Below are 7,435 nucleotides of genomic sequence, written 5' to 3' on the forward strand. Positions count from 1 at the left end.
GTACAGGAATCTTCCAGAAGGAGCATCAAAGAAATGTTCTCAGTTTCTAATTTTGCTCAGCTGTGTGATTATTTACCAAAACACATTTACCTTTACAGCCATCTACATATCACCTTATCTTGATCACGTTTTAAGAGTATGTTAATAATATTTTTAAAAGGTTCAAAAGAAGTAATTACTCAAACCTATCCATTTTAGACACCTTTCTCAAGATAATTGAATCATTCACAACAGAATACTCCATCTAACAGAGCCACTACATAAATCTCCAAATATTCCAATCCCTTTAGGGTTCAGTGAAATTGGAAATTACTTATTGTACTCTGCCAGAATGCTTAATTCAATGGCAAGCAGTCACAAGTTCCCTTTCCCTGAGATGTGGTTTCATATAAATTCATTGGTATATAACTGAAGAAGGAAGTAGTTTGTAATTGTGGGTACGTTCCATGTTATCAAACTGATGTTAAGATTATCAAATCTCACATCCAAAAACTGTAATTCTCTCAAAGTCAGTCACAGCTAAGGCTGCAATCTCTATGCATACTTACAGGAAAATAAATTCCATTGAATTCAACAGAACTTGATTCTGAGTGAAAATACACGTGATCAGGTGCACATCTTTTTGAACACAATGGGAGAGAAGTCATGACTAACTTCTTTCAAGGTTTCACTGACTTAGTCACAGGGTACTAATTTTAGCTGGATTGGTGCCAGCATGTTTGCATTCTCATAATGGAATGTGTGGGGCCACAAATGTGAGTAAGCTGATTGAAATCGATGCACATTGAGATTGATGCCTAAAGTCCTATTTAGATGTTATGTACAATACTCATGCAACCAGTGTAACTGTGTACACAAGTATAGATCTATGCACAGGTAGTATTTATACATTATATTGAACCACGTACAGCAGTACACTTTGGCCCATTCATATGTTTTGTTCAACACTCGTACAATAAATGTACAGTATACACCGATCTGTACACTCATTCACATGAGATGTTGAACACAGGTACAGAAGTACACTTCCTACATGTACCATGCATCTGCAGAGCCAGTATCCAGGCTCACTTTTTAAATGGTAGGAGCCAGGCCGGAAAGAGTGTGAGACATCGCTGGCTATTTGTGGCAGCAGGAGGAGGAAGCAGAAGGAGGGAGGGAAGGAAGGAGCAGGGGACGTGATGAAGTTACGCCTCAGGCCACTGTGGGGATGCTGCGAAGGAGAGCAGTGGTGCAACAGCTGGACAGAAAAGCGGAAGAGGAGGCGTATATTCTACCTGCTCTATGGAAAGCTCGGATTCTCACAATAAAGGAAGCATTGACCAGTCTGAAGCACAGTGTCAGAGTCAGTTGGACCGGTTAGATCGAGAAGAAGCATTCTATCACTTTGTAAACAATCTGAGTGAAGAGAAGTACAGGCTTATTAATGAGGAACAACAACTTGCTACTCACCCCAGGTGAAATAAGTGAAGAAGAGTTGCTCAGAAGGCTGCAGCAAATCCAAGAAGGTCCACCACGGCAAAACAGCAAAGACAACAGAGGTGCAGAGTCTACAGAAGATGTCTCCAATGGCAGTTCCATAATAGATTGGCTTAATTCGGTTTGACAGACTGGGAATACGATACAAAGTGGGCAGAGGAAACCAGTCTTGGAGGGCAGTGAGCCGGATGAACCCAAACAGCGGGGATTTCAGTTTCAGTTTAGAAATCAGTGTCAACCAGAACAATGGGAACCCCAACCCAGAAATGGAGGGTGAGCCATCTGTAGAACCAGGCAATGGGGAGGATCTGGAAAATAACCAAAGTGACAGTGAGACTCCAAGGTCTGAATCCCCTCCTGTTGTCAGGCAAACTGACTCAGGAGCAAGTCCCCCTGAAGAGTTCAGTGGAGAAGCTTCCCCCAACAGAGGCCAGAGAAGATCAAGAAGCCGAAGTCCAGAACAGCATAGGTCATGGGCGAGGACTGATCGAAGCCGGTCCTATCTTAGTCCTATGAGCCAGTCTCCACACAGAGCACCCCATAATACATCATACTCTCAGACACCCAACCTCCCTGCAGTAAGTGAAACCAAGGGAAGCTCTAGAACAAGGCAGGGCATGGTGATCAGGCAGTATACAACAACTTTGGAGGTGCCCAGCAAAAGTGCAATGCTGTTCTCCACCCCTGAAGCCAGAACTGCTCCCCAGGCTAATGACTCTGTAGAAACCAACGGCAGTGCAGAGGCAGCAGCACCTGGTCAGAGGCCCCCGATAATTGTCCTGGATTTGCAAGTGAGATGCGTCCACCCAGGAGAATATAGGCAGAGGGATAGCATAGCCAACCAAACTCAATCAAGGTCCCAGACTCCCAACAATACTGTCACTTACGAAAGTGAGCATGGAGGGTTTAGGCATATGTTTTCCTGCTCTGAAAGGGTAGGCATGAGAACGTACGTCAGTACCATTAGGATTCCTATTCGCAGAATCCTGAATTCGGGCTTGAGCAAGACGATGTCCATTGCCCTTTAGACCATGCTCAGGCAGATAATGACTGGCTTTGGGGAGCTGAGTTATTTCATGTACAGTGATAGTGACACAGATTCCAGTGGCCTGGCACCAAATCAGAATGTAGAAATGGCGGAGCCACAGAATGGAGGTGGCAGTGGAAATAGTTCAAGTAATGAAGGTTCTGCTGCTGGCCCTGGGGAAACATATAAAACTAACGATGAAGGGGGTTCCACAGCCGGCACTAGGCAGGAAGGATGGAATGCCAGGGGATCCATCACTTTTGAAGAAAGTGGTTCCCTGCCATTCCTTAGCCTGGCCCTGTTTTTTCTGCTCAACAAAGAGGACGATGACCAGCCAAGAGGGCTCACCAAGGAACAAACTGACAATACAGCCATGAGGAATTTTGGTGCAAGCAATGCCCTGAAAACCTGTAGCAATGTGTCTGAATCACAGAGTACATGGAAGGCAACAAGCTGAGGAAGCTCCCTTGCTCTCACGAGTAACATGTGCACTGTATTGAACGTTGGCTGTCAGAGAACTCCATCTGCCCCATTTGCCGCTGAGCAGTCCTGGCCTCCACTCCAGTAACCAACAGAATACTGTCTGAGCAGGGTATGGACTCTTCCGTGGAGAATGTGGTGAGCTAGTGATGGGCAAAGAAGCCACCTCCAGTGGCCACTTTTTGTGTAGTGGTTATAAATGTAAAACAAAGAGATGGTGTGATCTTCCTTTATGAAAATGGAATTGAAAAAGAGCAAAATAAATGTAGTGGAACCTTCTTGATTAGAGTCCCCAAAACAATCCTGGGTTTGTGTTGACAATTAAATTTGCCCAAGGACACTTGCTTATTATACATTCTCAGATTTCCAGCATAAATGAGGTCCATGTCTTTCCTCCTCACCCCAGTATGTAGGAGTGGAAATTGAAGACCTCAGCTCTCTGCTCTTCCCTGCAAAGAATATAACTGGAGTCATTTAGCTGCACATGCTTCATTGTGAATTAAAAACAAAACAAAACAAAAACCCGCTGCTGCCTTCAGAGAACAGTGGAATTGCACCCCTAAGTAAATTTTAGCTCCTTTCTTGTATAGGGTATTGAATATGGTCATGTAAATAACACTAACATTAGCCCCCACTCCCACCGTACAGTTGTCTGAATCCCAGCACTATGGCATGCCATAGAATGAGCAGATAGATTAATGGGGATATTTATCTTGCTGTGGAAATATATGAATTGCTTATGCTTGTTTACATAAACACACATTTGTTTTAAAAACTTCCTCATTTCAAACTGGCTTTTGGGTGGGCTATGGGGTGGAGACTGCCTTGGTTGGCCTGACAGATGATCTCCAATTGGGAATACACAGAGGGAGTGTGACTCTGTTGGTCTTTTTGAATCTGTCGGTGGCTTTCAGTACTATTGACCATAGTATCCTTCTGGAATGTCTGAGGGGACTAGGGGTAGAAGGCACTGCTTTGTAGTGGCTCCGCTCCTACCTCACAGGCAGATTCCAAATGGTGTATCTTGGAGACTGTTGTTCTTCAAAATCTGAACTTTCTTATGGTGTACCTCAGGGCTCCATATTGTCTCTGATGTAGTTTAGCATCTACATGAAACCACTGGGAGAGATCATCAGGAGATTTGGTGAAGGGTGTTATCAGTATGCTGATGACACCCAAATCTGTTTCTCTATGTTAACATCATTATCTGGAGAAGGCATAGCCTCCCTAAATGCCTGCCTGGCAGCAGTAATAGGCTGGATGAGGGATAACAAACTGAGGCTGAATCCAGATAATACAGAGGTACTCATTGTGTGTGGTCAGAACTCAGGAAACAATTTTGATCTGCCAGTTGTGGATGGGGTCATGCACCCAGAAGAAACAGGTATGCAATCTGGGGGTGCTTCTGGATCCGAACCTCTGCCTGCTTTCTCAGGTTGAGGCGGTGGCCAAAGGTGCTTTTTATCAGCTTCGGCTGATACACCAGCTGCGTCCGTTTCTTGAGATGAATGCCCTCGAAATGCTGGTACATATGCTGGTAACCTCTAGGCTGGATTACTGCAGTGCGCTCTATTTGAGGCTGCTTTTGTACATAGTCCAGAAACTGCAGTTGGCCCAGAATGCAGCAGCCAGGTTGCTCTCTGGGTCATCTAAGAGAGACCATATTACTCCTGTGTTGAAAGAACTACACTGGCTGCCAATACGTTTCCAGGCATAATCCAAGGTGCTGGTTATTACCTTTAAAGCCCTAATCAGGTTAGGCCCTAGGTATTTAAGAGAACGTCTTCTTCACCATAATCCCCACTGCCTGTTAAAACCATCTGGAGAGTTTCATCTGCAGTTGCTGCCAACTCATTTGTTGGCTACTCAGGAATGGGCCTTCTCCATTGCTGCCTCTGGACTTTAGAATGTGTTTCCTGTTGAAATAAGAGCTTCCCCATCTCTGGCAAGTTTTAAAAAGGCACTGAATACACATTTATTCACCCATCAGAGAAGATCATACACTTCCTGCTGTTTCTGTTCTGGGGGAACAGAAATAGCAGAAAGGTAGGCCTGCCTTAATATGTGCTTCCACCAAGTCCTACTTGTCTATTTGTAAATGAAGTAAACATTTTAAAGACACTGTTCTGTTCACATCCCTAGGAAACTTTAAAAAAAAAACCCACCTACCACCCACACTGATGTTGGACTCACCACTCAAAGTAGGGAGTATGCAATAATATATAATGCTGAAACTTGTGTGCAGTGACCTATATGGTAACATGTGGCATTTCTACAGTAAAGAGTTAAAAATATATCTTTGTTGTGAAATTTGCCTTCTGAGATCTGATGCAAATTCAGCAGGTCCTCCTGAAAGTCTGAGGGAGAACAGAGATTTGGTTTATGCACACAATTACAATAATAAGGCTGGGAACATTTCTGGGGGAAAATAAGTTGCACTGCTTAAATCTACAAGGCCTAAATTAACACTTTTAAGCTGGGAGGCAGAAGTGTTTTTATAACCTGAGAATATGAAAGCCAAATAAATAAATAAATAATAAAGAAAGGTCTACAGCTATATTTTAACACAGAATAAAATGTAGTTTCTAAGAAGTTCAACATTTCTCAAGGGGTAGTGATGATAATGGCAAAGATGATGGGCTGTTTGAAGTACTTGCTGAAGTGAAATCTTACAGGAAAAAGGTTTATGTCCAAAACAGCATGGATAAAATGCATTTGAACAGCATTTTAGTTACAGAGTTCCCAAAGAAAGCAAAAAGAGTACTGGGTTTATCCCAAATAAATTTTATGTCACCTCCGAAGTATGGTGACAATCAGAAACCTTGTGTGTTAGAATAATGAAAAAAAAGTAGCAGTTATGTGAATATTTCAAAGTAATTTTGCCATTCAAATATTAAATGAGAATTTTCAGATTGCCATTCTGATTCTAACTGTGATTTTTTTAAACCTCAGAATCCTAGGTTCTTTGGAAGCTGATATGACATGACTCAATAAGAGTGTCAACAGGCATGTGGATAGAGGTGATCTGGTTGACACAGTTCCTCACCAAAGGCTCTTGAGTAAACTTAGTAGTCATTGAGGGGAGTGGGGGAGAACAGGTTCATTTATGGATTGATAACTGGTTGAAGGACAGGAAACAGAGGGTAGGAATAGATTGACAATTTTACAATGGAAAGAAGAAAGAAGAAAGAAGTGGGGTCCCCCCAGGGATCTGTACTGGGACCATTGCTTTTAAATGTATTCATAAATGATCTAGAAAGTGGGTTATGCAGTGAGCTGGCCAAATTTGCAGATGAGAATATACTCGTTAGTGTGGTGAAATACAAAATGCATTGCAAGGAGCTCCAAAAGGATATCTCCAAAATGGAAGACAAAATTACAAATGCAGTTCAGTGTACAGTGATGCACTAAGGCAAAAATTCCTAATTTTGCATATATGCTGATGGGATCTGAGCTATTGGTGACTGACCAAGGTGACTGATCACCATGACCAGGTCATGGTGATCAGCTCACGACCCTAGCATTCACATGTAACATGAAGCTGGAAGTTGCCAGACCTACAGTTAATTTTTCTGTGAAATGCACCACAGACGTTCATCCAACTGCAGCCTAGCAACTCCAGATTTCGAGGCAGGGGAGCCCCTCACTCTTCCTGGTCTGCTGAGGCTGCATCCCACCAAGCTCCATTTTGCGTGCATCACTAGACTTGAGTCAGAACATCACAAGAGTGGCAGCCATTGTCCATGATCTTAAAGGGGGTGTGCTGGGTGTGATTGTGCTTTTTTGGAATGGTCCAGCTGCTCTCAGCAGGCAAAGGGGATTTAAATCCCTTTAAATGCCATGCCATTCAATGGCCTTCTTCTGACAATGATTGCACTACCATCCTCGTAAGAGCCCCAAAACAAAACTGTCTCACACAAGCACAATTGGGGGGGGGAATCTTGGGGGGGGGCACTATTTCCCTGGAAAGGGACAGGAAAGGGAAGGGAATATAATGACTTCCTAGGGGGTGATATGTTTGTTTGTTTGTGTTTGTTTATTTGTTTTTACATTTGATATCCCGCTCTTCCTCCAAGGAGCCCAGGGAGGACAAATGATCCTGGGGTCTGGCCCGCTGTGACCAAGGATGCTCTTGTGAGAGATCAGCCCAGCAAAGCAGTCTATGCAAACCAAACCACACTCCTGCCCTCATGGTGGCTTTCCAACAATGAGCTAGCACTCTCATGAGTGGGCCATTCTACTGGGGAGGACCTTAGGCTCATCAAGAACTTTGGTCTTCTGTCGGACTGTGCATTCATGAGTTGAGCTAACCTAACAAAGGGGGGCCCACTTGCATGGGCCTCCCATTCTTTCTGGCTAATAGCAGAACTTTCACACAGCAACCTCCTCCTCTCCAGCCATCCACATTAGGACATAATGCCACCTCCGTCAAACCTCAGGTTGGAGCAG

The 7,435-nt window shown here is 43.8% G+C and overlaps 1 pseudogene; it reads left to right on the forward strand.

Moving 5' to 3' along the window:
* The first annotated feature begins 1,284 nt into the window (after positions 1 to 1,284).
* On the forward strand, positions 1,285 to 3,133 carry LOC128350560 (E3 ubiquitin-protein ligase RLIM-like; annotated as a pseudogene).
* Positions 3,134 to 7,435: the final 4,302 nt, after the last annotated feature.

This window comes from Hemicordylus capensis, chromosome 3 (assembly GCF_027244095.1).
Source record: "Hemicordylus capensis ecotype Gifberg chromosome 3, rHemCap1.1.pri, whole genome shotgun sequence".
Lineage (NCBI taxonomy): Eukaryota > Metazoa > Chordata > Lepidosauria > Squamata > Cordylidae > Hemicordylus > Hemicordylus capensis.